Genomic DNA, 17,696 nt, shown 5'->3' with positions numbered 1-17,696 from the left:
CACAGCTGTGAGCGTTTCTTTACCAGTCTGTGGACTCTTCTATGTCTTATCCAGTGTCCTGGACACTTGTATGGCCAGGAAGCTTTATAGAATGGGGAGGAGGGTGGAGGCGAAGGAGTGGAAGGATGGATCCACTTATGGCCTGTGGTCTGTCCTTCATCATGTGATCCTAGGAGCTGTACCACACAAAGCCAGGAGGACCAGACAGGCCCGTCAGTGCCTCTTACATTGGTCATTACGCTGTGGGAAAAGCTGAGCTCGCGGCACCTCAGTGTGGGGAGATCTCGGGGCTTTGAGACCAACATCAAGACTCAGTGATACTATGGCATTCCCTCAGAGCCACGAACTAGTAATCAAAACCATTGCTTTACAGACACAGAAAACATGGTTACCAAAGGGGAAAAGTGGGGGAGGGATAAATTAGGAGTATGGGATTAACAGATATACACTACTATATATAAAATAGATAACCAACAAGGATTAACTGTATAGCACAGGGAACTATATTCAATATCTTATAATAACCTATAATGGAAAAGAATCTGAAAAAGAATATATATATAAATATATATATAAACTGAATCATTTTGCTGTACACCTGAAACTAACACAATATTGTTAATAAAAAAGACAGAGACACCATTTCACACCTACAAAAAAATCCCTAGAACAAAACCCATTATTTTACAGAGGTGTGACTGTGTTCTGTGCTCACTACGTGCCAGGCATCATGCTAATAAGTTCTTCCACGTTAAATCACATTCTCCCCACGATGATCCTAGGAGGTGGGTCCTAGGAGCCATCCATTCACTGACTATACTGTATACTGACTTCCAGTGATGGGCCCAGCCCTATTCATGGTGTGTTGTTAGATCTGTGAATAAAATAGACCTAAATCCTTGCCCTGGTGCGGCTGGTCTTCATTAGGGCTAACTGACTGATGACAAACTGAGAAACAAAGAGGTTAAGTAATTTACCATGACACATCAATGGCAGTGTCTGGATTTGACCCTGAACAGCCCAGCTTCAGAGGCTTAGGCCTCGGTCACCATCATAGGAGCCTTTCCACGTCCAGCAATCCAAGTTTCAATGCTCGGATGGGGCGGTACTGGCTCCCATTATCATTTATGCTAATTAGTGTTGCCAAATGAGAATTACAGCTGGTAGTTTTTTGTATGCTTTATAGATCATAAATATATGCATATAAATATGTTGGAGCGTAAATACATTTATGTTTGATCAGTTTAATTAATCCAGTGTTTATTGAGCACCTATTATGTGTCAGGCACATGGTCCCTACTCTCAAGAAGTTCACAGTTGAGTGGAGAAGGCAAGTAAGTCAACAGTTATTATACAGTTGTGAAATGTACAATAGCACTAAGTTCAAGGTGCTGAGGAGGCACACCAAAGGCACACAGACTCAGCCCTGGGAGGCTGGCAGCTCAGGCATGTCGTGTATTCATTTTAAAGTTAAATAAATGGGCTTGGAGAGGCTAAGTGTCCTGCCCGTGGTTACATTGCTAGGAGCTGGAGGAGCTCTGGTTTGAAACCAGGATTTCTGACTGTTGGTCTAGCATGGTCTTTGTCTCCGCAGAGTTGCAATTTCTGAGTGTCCACATCAGGGCCTGATCAGCTGTGGACAAATAAGGAGCCAAAGGGTACATCAGATCTAGTTCTTTCTTCCCTCTACGTCTTAGGTTCTAAGTCTAACCTGATCTTCTGGAAAGAGCTGGACTTTGAGAACAGGCCAGGATGCTCTATCATTTGTGCCAACCTCACTCAGTGGAGTCCTGGGTGGAGATCTCTTCTAAGGTTCATGGGAAAGAACAAATAGTCCATGAAAGGCATCTGCCATGGAGAGGGAAGTAAAAAGCAGAGGATACAAATTCCAAATTAGAGAAATGAGTGCCATTTCTAGAGAGCGGTTACCTCTGGAGAGAAAGAGAAGAATACAAAGCAGAGGGCTACCTAGGAAGCTTCAATGTGATATTAAGACCTAAAGCAAAAACCATACAATGTTATGATTTGACAAAGCAGGAGAGTGGATACAAAAACATTTGTTATATTATTCTTTTTTTTTAATTGGAGTAAAATTGCTTTACAATGTTGTGTTAGTTTCTGCGGTAAAATGAAGTGAATCAGCTATATGTATACCTATATCCCCTCCCTCTCGGACCTCCCTCCTCCCCTTCCCCCCCATCTAGGTCATCACAGAGCACCGAGCTGAGCTCCCTGTACTATATAGCAGGTTCCCACTAGCTATCTATTTTACACAAGGTAGTGTATTTATGTCAAACCTAATCTCCCTATTCGTCCCACCCTCTGCTTCCCGCCCTGTGTCCACATGTCTGTTCTCTATGTCTTTGTCTCTATTCCTGCCCTACAAATAAGTTCATCTGTACCATTTTTCTAGATTCCACATATATGCATTAATATACGATATTTGTTTTTCTGGCTTACTTCACTCTGTGTGACAGACTCTAGGTCCATCCACATCTCTACAAATGACCCAATTTTGTTCCTTTTTATGGCTGAGTAATATTCCATTGTATATATGTACCACATCCTCTTTATCCATTCATCTATCGTTGGACATTTAGGTTGTTTCCATGTCCTGGCTATTGTAAATACTGCTGCAGTGAACATTGGGGTACATGTGTCCTTTTGAATTATGGTTTTCTCAGGGTATATGCCCAGTAGTGGGATTGCTAGGTCATAAGGTAGTTGTATTTTTAGTTTTCAAGGAACCTCCATACTGTTCTCCATAGTGGCTGTATCAATTTACATTCCCACCAACAGTGCAAAAGGGTTCCCATTTCTCCACACCCTTTCCAGCATTTATTGTTTGTCGATTTTTTGATGATGGCCATTCTGACTGGTGTAAGGTGATACCTCATTGTAGTTTTGATTTGCATTTCTCTAATAATTAGTGATGTTCAGCATCTTTTCATGTGCTTCTTGGCCACCGGTATGTCTTCTTTGGTGAAATGTCTGTTTAGGTCTTCCACCCATTTTTTAATTGGGTTGTTTGTTTTTTCAATATTGAGCTCCATGTATATTTTGGAGATTAATCCTTTGTCCATTGCTTCATTTGAAAATATTTTCTCCCATTCTGAGGGTTGTCTTTTCCTCTTGTTTATGGTTTCCTTTGCTGTGCAAAAGCTTTTAAGTTTCATTAGGTCCCATTTGTTTTTTTTTGTTTTTATTTTCATTACTCTAGGAGGTGGGTCAAAAAAGATATTGCTGTGGTTTATGTCAAAGAGTGTTTTTCCTGTGTTTTCCTCTAAGAGCTTTATAGTGTCCAGTCTTACATTTAGGTCTTTAATCCATTTTGAGTTTATTTTTGTGTATGGTGTTAGGTAGTGTTCTAATTTCATTCTTTTACCTGTAGCTGTCCAGTTTTCCCAGCACCACTTATTGAAGAGGCTGTCTTTTCTCCATTATATATTCTTGCCTTCTTTATCAAAGATAAGGTGACCATACGTGCATGGGTTTATCTCTGGGTTTTCTATCCTGTACCATTGATCTATATTTCTGTTTTTGTGTCAATACCATGTTGTCTTGATTACTGTAGCTTTGTAGTATAGTTTGAAGTCAGGTAGCCTGATTCCTCCAGCTCCATTTTTCTTTCTCAAGATTGCTTTGGCTATTCGGGGTCTTTTGTGTTTCCATATGAATTGTAAAATTTTTTGTTCTAATTCTGTGAAGAATGCCATTGGTAGTTTGATAGGCATTGCATTGAATCTGTAGATTGCTTGGGTAGTGTAGTCATTTTCACAATTGATTCTTCCAATCCAAAAACATGGTGTATTTTTCCATCTGTTTATGTCATCTTTGATTTCTTTCATCAGTGTTTTCTAGTTTTCTAAGTACAAGTCTTTTGCCTCCTTAGGTAGGTTTATTCCTAGGTATTTTATTCTTTTGTGATGGTAAATGGGATTGTTGCGATGGTAAATGGGATTGTTTCCTTGATTTCTCTTTCTGATTTTTCGTTGTTAGTGTATAGGAATGCCAGAGATTTCTGTGCATTAATTTTGTATCCTGCAACTTTACCAAATTCATTGATTAGTTCTAGTAGTTTTCTGGTGGCATCTTTAGGATTTTCTATGTATAGTGTCATGTCATCTGCAAACAGTGACAGTTTTACTTCTTCTTTTCCGATTTGTATTCCTTTTATTTCTTTTTCTTCTCTGATTGCCGTGGCTAGGACTTCCAAAACTATGTTGAATAAGAGTGGTGAGAGTGGACATCCTTGTCTTGTTTTCCTGATCTTAGTGGAAATGCTTTCAGTTTTTCACCATTGAGTATGATTGATGTTTGCTGTGGGTTTGTCCTATATGACCTTTATTATGTTGAGGTAGGTTGCCTTTATGTCCATTTTCTGAAGAGTTTTTGTCATAAATAGGTGTTCAATTTTGTCAGAAGCTTTTTCTGCATCTATTGAGATGATCATATGGTTTTTATTCCTTAATTTGTTAATATGGTGTGTCACATTGATTGATTTGTATATATTGAAGAATCCTTGCATTCCTGGGATAAATGCCACTTGATCATGCTGTATGATCCTTTTAATGTGCTCTTGGATTCTGTTTGCTAGTATTTGGTTGAGGATATTTGCAACTATGTTCATCAGTGATATTGGTCTGTAATTTTCTCTTTTTCTGGTGTCTCTGTCTGGTTTTGGTATCAGGGTGACAGTGGCTTCGTAGAACGAATTTGGGAGTGTTTCTACCTCTGCAATTTTTTGGAAGAGTTTGAGAAGGATTGGTGTTAGCTCTTCTCTAAATGTTTGATAGAATTCGCCTGTGAAGCCGTCTGGTCCTGGACTTTTGTTTGTTGGAAGATTTTTAATTACAGTTTCAATTTCATTACTTGTGATAGGTCTATTTATATTTTCTTTTTTTTTTTTTAATAAATTTATTTATTTATTTATTTATTTTTGGCTGTGTTGGGTCTTCGTTTCTGTGCGAGGGCTTTCTCTAGCTGCGGCAAGCGGGGGCCACTCTTCATCGTGGTGCGCGGGCCTCTCACTATCGTGGCCTCTCTTGTTGCGGAGCACAGGCTCCAGACGCGCAGGCTCAGTAGTTGTGGCTCTCCGGCCTAGTTGCTCCGCAGCATGTGGGATCTTCCCAGACCAGGGCTCGAACCCGTGTCCCCTGCATTAGCAGGCAGACTCTCAACCACTGCGCCACCAGGGAAGCCCTGTTTATATTTTCTAATTCTTCCTGGTTCTGTCTTAGAAGGTTGTACCTTTTTAAGAATTCGTCCATTTCTTTGTGGTTGTCCATTTTATTGGCATATAGTTGTTTGTAGTAGTCTCTTATAATCCTTTGTATTTCTGTGGTGTCAGTTGTGTTTTCTCCTTTTTCATTTCTAATTTTACTGATTTGCGTCTTTCTTTTTTTCTTGATGAGTCTGGCTAAAGGTTTATCAATTTTGTTTATCTTCTCAAAGAACCAACTTTTAGTTTTATTGATCTTTGCTGTTGTTTTCTTCATTTCTATCTCATTTATTTCTGCTCTGATCTTTATGATTTGTTTCCTTCTACTGACTTTGGGTTTTCTTTGTTCTTCTTTCTCTAGTTGCTTTAGGTGTAAGGTTAGATTGTTTATTAGAGATTTTTCTTGTTTCTTGAGGTGAGGTTAAATTGCTATAAACTTCCCTCTTAGAACTGCTTTTGCTGCATACCATAGGTTTTGGGTCATCGTGTTTTCATTGTCATTTGTTTCTATGTATTTTTTAATTTCTTCTTTGATTTCTTCAGTGATCTCTTGGATATTTAGTAGTGCACTGTTTAGCCTCTTTGCATTTGTGTTTTTTATAGTTTTTTTCCTGTAATTGATTTCCAATCTCATAGCGTTGTGGTCAGAAAAGATGCTTGATACGATTTCAGTTTTCTTAAATTTTCTGAGGGTTGATTTGTGGCCCAAGATGTGATCTCTCCTGGATAATGTTCCATGTGCACTTGAGAAGAAAGAGTATTCTGCCACTTTTGGGTGGAATGTCCTATAAATATCAGTTAAATCTATCTGGTCTATTGTGTCATTTAAAGGTTGTGTTTCCGTATTTATTTTCTGTTTGGATGATCTGTCCATTGGTGTAAGTGGGGTGTTAAAATTCCCTACTATTATTGTGTTATTGTCGATTTCCCCTTTTATGGTTGTTAGCATTTGCCTTATGTATTGAGGTGCTCCTATGTGGGGTGCATAAATATTTATAATCGTTATATCTTCTTCTTGGATTGATCCCTTGATCATTATGTAGCGTCCTTGTAGTTATCTATTGTAACAGTCTTTATTTTAAAGTCTATTTTATCTGTTATGAGTATTGCTACTCCAGCTTTCTTTTGATTTCCATTTGCATGGAATATCTTTTTCCATCCCTTCACTTTCAGTCTGCATATGTCCCTAGGTCTGAAGTGGGTCTCATGTAGACAGCATATATATGGGTCTTGTTATTGTATCCATTCAGCCAGTCTGTTTCCTTTGTTTGGAGCATTTAATCCATTTACATTCAAGGTTATTATCGATATGTATGTTCCTATTACCATTTTCTTAATTGTTTTGAGTTTGTTTTTGTGGGTCTTTTTCTTTTCTATTTCCCGCCTAGAGAAGTTCCTTTGGCATTTGTTGTAAAGCTGGTTTGGTGGTGCTGAATTCCCTTAGCTTTTGCTTGTCTGAAAAGCTTTTGATTTCTCTGTTAAATCTGAATGAGATCCTTGCTGGGTAGAGTAATCTTGGTTGTAGGTTTTTCTCTTTCATCACTTTAAGTATATCCTGCCACTCTCTTCTGGCCTACAGAGTTTATGCTGAAAAATCAGCTGATAACCTTATGGGGATTCCTTTGTATGTTATTTGTTGCTTTTCCCTTGCTGCTTTTAATATTTTTTCTTTGAATTTAATTTTTGTTAGTTTGATTAATATGTGTCTTGGTGTATTTCTCCTAGGGTTTGTTCTATATGGGACTCTCTGTGCTTCCTGGACTTGTGTGACTATTTCCTTTCCCATGTTAGGGAAGTTTTCCACTATAATCTCTTCAAATATATTCTCAGACCCTTTCTTTTTCTCTTCTTCTTCTGGGACCCCTATAATTCGAATGTTAGTGTGTTTAGTGTTGTACCAGAGGTCTCTGAGATTGTCTTTAATTCTTTTCATTCTTTTTTCTTTACTCTGCTCCTCAGCAGTTATTTCCACCATTCTGTCTTCCAGCCCACTTACTCATTCTTCTGCCTCAGTTATTCTGTTATTGATTCCTTCTAGTGTATTTTTCATTTCAGTTATTGTGTTGTTCATCTCTGTTTGTTTGTTCATTAATTCTTCTAGATCTTTGTTAAACATTTCTTGTATTTTCTCAATCCGTGCCTTCATTCAATTTCTGAGATTCTAGATCATCTTTACTATCATTACTCTGAATTCTTTTTCAGGTAGGTTGCCTATTTCCTCTTCATTTACTTGGTTTTGTAGGTTTTTACCTTGCTCCTTCATCTGTGACATATTTTTTTGTCATCTCATTTTCTTTTTTTTTTCTTTGATGGGCGGGATTGTGTTCCTGTTTTACTGGTTGTTTTGCCTGAGGCTTCCAGTGCTAGAGTTTGTAGGCTCTTGGGTAGATCTGGGTCTTGGTGCTGAGATGAGGACCTCTGGGAGACCTCACTCCACGAATATTCCCTGGGGTCTGAGGTTCTCTGTTAGTCCAGTGGTTTGGACTCGGAGCTCCCACTGCAGGAGCTCTGGCCTGACCCCCAGCTTGTGAATCGAGATCCTGCAATCTGCATGGGGTGGCAGAAAGAAAAAGAAAAAAAAAGCAGCAGAACAATAACAAAGAGTAAAGAATAAAATTAGATTAGAAAACTAACAGATATGTTAGAAAGAATAAAAAATAAAAATATAGATGAAACAATGACTGGAAGGTAAGACAGAATCACAATGGTAAAAAAGAGGAGAAAAAGAAAAAAAAAAGCCAGAAAAGACCTTGGCTGTGGGGAGCAGGGCTTAGGCAGGGGCCAGTTTAGGAGGTAGGTGGAGCCTATGCTTAGGACCCACAGGGCAGGAAAAGGCCCTGGGGGGTGGGGGGTGGGGCTTAGGCTTAAGGCAGCAGGAGGGGCCACAGCAGGAGGGGCCCAGGAGGGCAGAGGACCGGGTTCAGGACCCCAGCAGGCTCACTGGCCCCGAGTGGGCAGGGAAAACGCTAGGCCTGTTCCCCCCTGATCCTCTTATCCCAGAGGGCCCCTCCCTGTTGGCCTCTCTTCTTCTTCTCCCCCCCTCCCTCCTATGCCCGTGGGACCCACCTGGCCAGAGGGGACTCCAGAAGGCAGGGGACCAAGCCTGGCAGCCTAGCAGGCTTCCCGGGCTGAGTGGGTGGGGGAAACGCCCTCTGTGCCTCCCCTGATCCTCCAATCCCACAGGGCTCCCCCCCTCCCTCCTACACCCCTAGGACCCACGCTGCCTGGAGGGGGCCTTGGAGGGTGCAGGACCCAGTCTGGCAGCCCAGCAGCCTTCCTGGGGCCAAATGGGTGGGAGAAGCGCCTGCCGCACTTTCTGTGATCCTCCAATCCTGGCGGCGCCCCCCCCACACCATCTGCCTCTCCTCCTCTTCCCCCCTCTTCCCTCACTCCCAGCCCCTAGGACCCACGAGGCCAGAGGGGGCCCCAGAGAATGGAAGACCAGGCCCGGGAGCCCAGCAGGCTTCCCGGGGCTCAAGTTGGAGGGGGAACACCCGCCACGCCTCCCCTGATCCTCTGGTCCCAGAGGGCCCCTCCCGCCTGGCTCTCTTCTTCTCCCCCCCACCTCCCTCCTATGCCCCTAGGACCAATAAAGCCTGGAAGGAGCCTTGGACGGCAGAGGACCTGGCCGGGGAGCCCTGCAAGTTTCCCGGGGCCAGTTGGGCAGGGGAGACGCTAGGCATGCTCCCCGTGATCCTCTGCGTCCCCGAGGGTCCCTCCAGGCGTGGGAGCCCCTCCCCACTCCCAGCCACCCCTCAGGTGCACCCGTCCTGTCTGGCCTCCACTGCTCCTCGCCCTCCACTCCCCCCTCGTCCTACCCAGTCGCTCAGGGGTTCCTCCCGTCTCCTTGGGCATCAAGGTCCCCCACCAGCGTCTGGCAGGAACCCTAGTTGTGGGGAAACGTGAACTCCGCCTATATTTTTCTTCATACCTGTCTGTTTGCTTGAAATATTCCATTAAAAACACAAAGCATACCATGAGTGTGGCATAAAATGTGAATGAATCCCAACTCACAGTAAGCACTTTACTGATTTTCAATAACCTTGACCTTTCCTGAACAGATTGATTGTTTCTGTAAGGTCTGGTTCAAATGTCACTTCCTCCATGAAAACAGCTCTGATTCCCTACTGTGGCAGAAAGAATGTCCCCATGAATTCCTGCCATACAAATTAGTACCTCTTTATTTTGGCAGATCCATGTGACATCTCTGCTACTGCACTGTCTGCTCTGTGCTCCCCACAGCCCATAGCCCTGGGCATTGCTCAGAGCTCTCTGTCGGTTTGCTAAATGGAAAAGCAGGCCTCTGATGCCAGAGGTGGAAGCCAGTTGTTCAGTAGGTTTAGCTCCGAGAGCTTCAAAGTTTTACTTCCTTGAGTGGGTACTGTGGCTGAATGTTGTCAATATCAAATGTGAAATCATGGAACGAAAATGGACCAAGCACACCCTCCCAGCACCAGCAGCGAGGTCAAAGGAACTGATGTGGTTGATGCCCTCTCCGATGGGAGACCCCCTACCCTTCTCTCACAGCCATTCCTATTCCTGGGCCACGGGGGCTGCTTAGGAACATCTCAGGAGTTTAGACTGTCCTTAAACGTTTATGGATCTGAGCTCTGAATAAGCAGGGCATTCTAGGGTAAAGCTCTTCTTGAAGGGACTTAGTAACAAGTAGTTAAAGAACTTTATGTTATGTCCTGTGAGAACTTGACTCTTGTACTTGTGGCTTTAGATGAATCAATCAAGGGGGAAAGTAACCCAGCCAGTGTTCATACTTTGACCATGCAGGCAGATTACATAAAAGTTTCCTAAAAGTCAACCGTTTTAAAAACAGTATTTTTCCACTATCATGATTTGAAATGTCATTGTTTACCAAAGGAAGGAAAAACAGTAAATTCCTTCCTTATTTACTCACCTTCAAAGGGAACAGTAATATTCCAAGAACAGTGTAGATGTGCTACCCCCCCACCCCAGAGCACTTCCTAATGCAGAAGGTGTCACAGACATCACTCCTGGTTGCCTTGGGTCCAGTCATGTAGAGCAAGTCCAGGGTCTCCTTGGTATCATGCACCTTCTCCATTACTTTCACGAAATGTTACCCTCTCTGGGAAGAAAGACGACTAATTAAGGATATGGTTTTTAATTGTTTAATAAAGCAAGTAGCCTTTTGTGTTTGGCTAAGTCACCTCAGAACAACTTTTTTTAAAGAAATAGAGCGTTAAATACAGTTGAAGTCCCTTGTGTATACTATCTCCTTCCCATTTGCTTTCTTTTTTCAGACTATGACCTGCAGTGGATTTCTCAGAGTCCCTAAAGGTGTGGAGCATCCTGGTTTCTTATCTTATTTATTATGAAATATTCTAAGCATGTAGCAATCTGTAGAGAATAAAATAAATATCTTTGTGCCCACTTTGTCAAAACCTGTTGGCCACACTTGCTACATAGTTGGGGAAAGTAATATTAGCTGCTGTAACAAGCAGCCCCAAAATCTCAGTGGCTCAACACAATAGAAGTTTATATCTTGTTCATACACTATTCCTGTACTCCATCAGGTAGCTTTCCAGCAAGCAGTGACTCAGGGATCCAGGGTACATTTTTATCGTGCTTCTGCCATCTTCAACATGGTATCTCCAAGTCACTGTGGCACAGAGGGCTAACTAATTAAGAAGTTTCCTTGCAACAACTCTGTACTATGGCAGGTGAGAAGAATTTGTTCTTGGCTAGTTAGCTGCTACTGCCACATTTCAGTATTTTTCGGGGGCGGGGCTGGGGAGGAGTTTTTTCACTCATCTAAGGCAGCTTACTTGCTGTGTAGCAACACGAGAGCTCACAAGGTTCTTCCTTTGATCTAAACTAAGTCTCTACTGAGTCTGAAACCCATTTCTTTGTCTGTGAACTTCATTATTCTGTGTGTGTGTGAACTGTTATTCTGGTTTTGTTCATTCAAAAGGCAAGGATGAGCCAGCTGCCGTGCTGAGCTCTGGGGTCACCCCGAGGTGAAGAAGATGTTTCCTGCTCTCCAAGAGACTTTCTCCATTTACTAGAGATGGCAATGCCAGTTTTCAGTATCCTTATTTTCTGTGCTATTTTAAAGTACCACAAGCAGACATTTTGGTTGGTATAATTTAGCCATTTCAGTATGTTAGAAAATCTAAAATCTGAATCATTTCCCCAGGAAGTTGAATGCTACATGACAGAACAGATTCTTTAATTTCTAAAGCGTTCTGACCACATCCCTCCCCCTGCTTCAACCCTTCTAAGCTACAATGCTGTTTGAATTCCCATTTCCCAAATTACTTCTAAGGTGGGGAGCATCTCTTTTCTTGGTCATGTGCAGTTTTACTAGACCAGTTTAATTCTCAAAGACTCAAGCTAGAGGGCCCCACTCTGACCTGCTCCTGCAAGAATTTTAAGGGATTGAGAGAACATGCCCCCCTGGAGCCTGTACCCTGCTTCTAGATCTCTCTGGGTACCCAGTTCCCTAGCGTCCCCTGCCTGGTTGCGCTGAGTGGCTTCCAGGGCCCATGTGGGTCTCTTCTCCAGGTGCCTCTAGTGAACAAGGGAAGCCACGCAGTCCTAGGCCACAGGGGTTGTACAGGGACCTGAGAGAGCATGTCACATCCCCTTTAGTTGTGTGCCCCAGATGCTCTGCTTATCTCAGCCTGATCCTGACCTCGGGAGGGTGCTAGGGAAAGAACGAGGACGAGTGCTGGGAGTCAGAAGAAGGGGTGGGCCAAAAAGGAAAATAAGTTCCCACGCTCAATTCTCAGCCCTTCCACTGGAGCCAGACCACTCACTACCCACAAGGCCAGATTCCTCCACTCTGTCCCCTCTTTTACTGAAGAGTCAGAGCCACAGCTAGGATCTGAGCCACAGCCCCAGAATATGTTTTAGGTTATGCAAAATACATACGTAAGTATGACTGTTGTCATTTTGCTTTAATACTTCAAGAACTATCATCCACCTAAGCCTTTTCAAATTCTGGTTCTAGTGACCAAAGTTTTCATAATGAGAGCACCATATTTCTGCTTATCTTCATAAAAACCAAACCTGACTGTAGGTATGGGTGATTATGAGGTGAGCAGATTGCCTTGCAGAGCTACACCGAAGAAGAGGGTTTATAGCAGTCCTTCATCTTCCAGGTCAGACCCTTTTCTCATTTCGTTTTTTTATAATTACAATATGACTTTCCATCACCCAGTGATGATAAGCAATGCAGGTGAGTTGTCGCTCCCTTGCCTCTGGGCTTTCATCAACACCAACAGCTCTCGGGCAAATGGCACTCCTACCTTTCTGGAGTACAGAAGCACTTCCCAAACTTGGGTGTGCTTCAGAATCACCTGGAGCACTTATTATTATTATTATAATTATAACACGGATTGCTGGATCCTACTTTCAGAGGTTCTGATTTTGGAGATTGGGGCGGGGCAGGAGAATTTGATTTTCTGACAAGTTCCCAGGTGATGCAGATGCTGCTGGTATGACGCACATCTTGAGAACTACTGGCATACCTCAGAGATACTGCAGTTTGGTTCCAAACCACTGCAATACAGCGAATATCACAATAAAGCGAGTCACACAAATTTGGGGGTTTCCCAGTGCATATAAAAGTTATGTTTGCACTATACTCTTCAGTGTGCAATAGCATTATGTCTAAACAAATGTACATACCTTAATTTAAAAACACCTTATTTCCAAAAAAATGCTAACTGTCATCTGATCCTTCAGCCAGTCATCTTTTTGCTGGTGGAGGGTGTTGCCTTGATGTTGATGGCTGCTGACTAATCAGAGTGGTGGCTGCTGAAAGTTGAGGTGGCTGTGGCAGTTCCGTAAAATAAGGCAGCAGTGAAGTTTGCCATGTTGACTGACTGCTCCTTTCCTGAACGAACAGCATGCAATGCTGTTTGGTAGCATTTTACCCACAGTAGAACTCCTTTCAAAATTGGAGTCAGTTCTCTCAAACCCTGCCACTGCTTTATCACCTAAGTTTATGTGCTCTTCTAAATGCTTTGTTGTCATTTCAACAATCTTCACAGCGTCTTTACCAGAAGAAAATTCCATCTCAAGAAACCACTTTCTTTGGGGACTTCCCTGGTGGTCCAGTGGTTAAGACTTCACCTTCTAGTGCGGGGGGTGTGGGTTCGATCCCTGTTCAGGGAGCTAAGATCCCACATGCCTCCCAGCCAAAAAAAAAAAAAAAAAAAAAAAACCAACAAAAAACCATAAAACAGAAGCAATATTGTAACAAATTCAATAAAGACTTAAAAAAAAAAAATAGAAAGAAACCACTTTCTTTCTTCATCCATAAGAAACAGCTCATCATCTGTTCAAGTTTTATTACGAGATTACAGCAATTCAGTCACATCTTCAGGCTCCACTTCTAATTCTCACTGTCTTGCTATTTCCACCATATCTGCAATTCCTACCTCTGTTGAAGTCTTGAACCCCTAAAAGTTATTCATAAGGGTTGGAATCAACTTCTTCCAAACTCCTGTTAACGTTGGTATTTTGACCTCTTTCATGAATCACAAATGTTCTTAATGGCACCTAGAATGGTGAATCCTTTCCAGAAAGTTTTCAATTGACTTTGCCCAGATCCATCAGAGGAATCACTATAGCATCTATAGCCTTACATAAGAAGACTTGAATGATGAAATGATTCCTTGATCCATGGGCTGCAGTATGAATGTTGTGTTCGCAGGCATGAAAGCAACATTTGTCTCATTGTACATCTCTATCAGAGCTCTTGGGGACCAGGTTCATTGTCAGTGGGCAGTAATATTTTGAAAGGAGTCTCTTTTTCTGATCAGTACGTCTAAACAGTGAGCTTGAAATATTCAGTAAACCATGCCATCCACAGATGTTCTCTCATCCAGGCTTTGTTCTGTTGATAGAGCACAGGCAGAGTAGATTGAGCATAATTCTTAAGGGCCCAAGGATTTTCAAAATGGTAAATGAATGTTGGCTTCAGCTTAAAGTCACCAGATGTATTAGCCCCTAACAAGAGAGTCCGCCTGTCCTTTAAAGCAGGGGTCACCAACCACCGGGCCATGGACTGGTACTGGTCCGTGGCCTGTTAGGAGGTGAGCAGCGGGTGAGCAAGCGAAGCTTCATCTGTATTTACAGCTGCTCCCCATCACTCACATTACCGCCTGAGCTCCGCCTCCTGTCAGATCAGCAGTGACATTAGATTCTCATAGGAGCGCGAACCCTACTGTGAACTGCGCGTGCGAGGGATCTAGGTTGCGCGGTCCTTATGAGAATCTAATGCCTGATGATCTGAGGTGGAGCTGAGGTGGTGATGCTGGCGCTGGGGAGTGGCTGCAAATCCAGGTTATCATTAGCAGAGAGGTTTGACTGCACAGAGACCATAATAAATCAATTGCTTGCAGACTCATATCAAAACCCATCAGTGAGTGGCAAGTGAAAACAAGCTCAGGGCTCCCACTGATTCTGCATTATGGTGAGTTGTATAATTATTTCATTATATATTACAATGTAATAATAATAGAAATAAAGTGCACAATAAATGTAATGTGATTGAATCATCCTGAAACCAGACCCTCCCGCTCCCCGGTCCATGGAAAAATTGTCTTCCATGACTGGTCCCTGGTGCCAAAAAGGTTGGGGACCACTGCTTTAAAGCTTTGAAGCTTTGACTTCTCCTCTCTAGCTAAAAAGTCCTAGATGGCATCTTCTTCCAATAGAAGTCTGTTTTGTCAACACTGAAAATCTGTTGTTTAGTGTAGCCACCTTCATTAATTATCTTAACTAGATCTTCTGGACAACTTTCTGTAGCCTCTATATCAGCACATGCTGCTTCACCTTGTACTTTTATGTTATGGAGATGGCTTCTTTCCTTAAACCTCATGAACCAACCTCTGCTAGCTTTAAACTGTTCTTCTGTAGCTCCCTCACCTCTCTCAGCCTTCACAGAATTGAAGAGACTTAGGGAGGGCCTCCTCTGGATTAGGCTTTGATTTAAGGGAATGTTGTGCCTGGTTTGCTCTTCTATCCAGACCACTCAAACTTTCTCCATATTTGCAATATGGCTGTTTTGCTTTCTTATCCCTCATGTGTTCACTGGATAACACTTTTAATTTCCTTCAAGTACTTTTTCTTTCATTCACAATTTGGCTAATAAGTGTTTGGCGCAAGAGACCTAGCTCTTGGCCTGTCTCAGTTTTTGACCTGCCTTCCTCACTAAGCTTAATCATTTCTGGCTTTTGATTTAAAGTGAGAGATGTGTGACTCTTCCTTTCACTTGGACACTTAGAGGCCATTGTAGGGTTATTAATTGGCCTAATTTCAATATTGTTATATCTCAGGGAATAGAAAGGCCTGAGGAGAGGGAGAGAGATGGTGGAACGGCCAGTAAGTGGAGCAGTCAGAACACATACAACACGTGTCAGTTAAGTTTGCTGTCTAATATGGGTGCAATTCGTGGCACCCCGAAACAATTACAATAGTAACATCAAGTTGGATCACTGATCACAGATCAATATAACAAATATAATGATAATGAAAAAGTTTGAAATATTGCGAGAATTGCTGAAATGTGACACAGAGACACAAAGTAAGCAAATGCTATTGGAAAAATGGCACCCATGGACTTGCTTGACACAGGATTGCCACATACTTTCAATTTATAAAAAATGCAGTATCTGTGAAGCACAGTAAAGCAAAGCATAATAAAAGGAGGTATGCCTATACTGAAGTAGAGGAGTCATTCTGACCCATGCCTTAATTAATTAATTAAAACTAAATTGGTCCATTTTATTAAAAAAATTTTTTCTTTTATTGAAGTATAGTTGCTGTACAATATTATAGAAGTTACACATGTACAATATAGTGATTCACAATTTTTAAAGGTTATACTCCATTTATAGTTATTATAAAATATTGGCTAAATTCCCTGCATTGTACAGTATATCTTTGTAGCTTATTTTATAACTAATTGTTTGTCCCTCTTAATTCCTTACCTCTATATTGCCCCTTTCCCCTTCCCTCTCCCCACTGGTAACCACTAGTTTGTTCTCTGTATCTGTGAGTCTGCTTCTTTTTTGTTATATTCACTAGTTTGTTGTATTTTTAAAGATTCCACATATAAGTGATATCATACAGTATTTGTCTTTCTTTGTCGACTTATTTCACTTAGTATGATAATCTCTAGATCCGTGTTATTTTGTTCTTTTTTATGACTGAGTAGTATTCCATTGTATATGTGTACCACATCTTCTTTATCCATTCATCAGTTGATGGACACTTAGGTTGCTTCCATAACTTGGCTGTTGTAAATAGTGCTGCTATGAACATTGGGGTGCCCACACATTGAATTTAGATCTGAATAACTGAAAGGAGGAGGAATGTCCATAAATAACTAAGGTATCTTCACCATTAAGCAGTCTAGTTATTGCTTCAAATGTCTTTCCTATGGTCCAGAATTCCAGATGTCTGTATCTTCTCTCTCTTCTGACTCCTCTTTCTAAACTACCATTTAAAAATTGTACACATTTATTGACATATATTTCACATACTAAACAAATCAGCCTCTAAATTATACACTTTAGTGTATAATTAAATGTTTTTTAGAAAATTTTTGTCTCCCATAAAAGAAACCGTATACCCATTAAACAGTCACCAGTGCCCCCATTCCCCTCACCACTGTCCAGTCCTAGGCAACAACTAACATACTTTTTATCTCTATAGATTTGCCTATTTAGACATTTCATATAGATGGAATCATACAGTATTTGACCTTTGATGACCAGCTTCTTTCACTTAGCATAACGTTTTCAAGATTTATCCATGTTGAAGCATGTATCAGTACCTCATTCCTTTTTATTGTTGAATTAATAGTCTGTTGTGTGGATATACCACATTTTGTTTATCCATTCATCAATTGATGGGTATTTGGGTTGTTTCCACTTTTTGGCTATTATGGAAAATGCTGTAGTGAACATTCATCAGCAGGTTTTTATGTAGACATATATCTTAGATTCTCTTGCGTATATACCTGGGAGTGAAATTGCTGGGTCATAGAGTAACTCTGTATTTAACTAGGTGAGGAAATGTCAAGCTGTGTTTCAAGGTGGCTGCATGATTTTCCAATCCCACCATCAATGTATAAGGGTTACTATTTCCCTACATTCTTGTCAACACTTGTTATTTTGTGTCTTTCTGAATATAGCAATCCTAGTGGGTAGTAGACCTAGTGGATCTCTATGGTTCGGGTTTGTATTTATCTGAGAACTAATGATATTGAGCATCTTTTCATGTGCTTATCAATTATTTGTATATCTTCTTTGCAGAAATGTCTATACAAATCCTTGGCTACTTTTTGAGTTGTTCATCTTTTTATTACTGAATTGTTAAGGGTTCTTTATTTTGAATAGAAGTCTTTTATCAGATATATGATGTATAAATATTTTGTCCCATTACATGGGTTGTTTTTTCATTTTCTTGATAGTGTCCTTTGAAG

At 41.4% G+C, this 17,696-nt stretch overlaps 1 protein-coding gene across 1 annotated transcript in view; it reads left to right on the top strand.

The window, feature by feature from the left end:
• The window catches only part of GNA14 (G protein subunit alpha 14), a 209,704-nt gene that overhangs the window by 144,506 nt on the left and 47,502 nt on the right, over window positions 1-17,696 (top strand). The gene's annotated exons all lie outside the window — the stretch shown is intronic.

Source organism: Balaenoptera borealis (genome assembly GCF_965194805.1).
Source record: "Balaenoptera borealis genome assembly, chromosome: 8".
Lineage (NCBI taxonomy): Eukaryota > Metazoa > Chordata > Mammalia > Artiodactyla > Balaenopteridae > Balaenoptera > Balaenoptera borealis.
The sequence above is the reverse complement of the archived record's forward strand: the minus strand, read 5'-3'. Positions and strand labels throughout refer to the sequence as shown.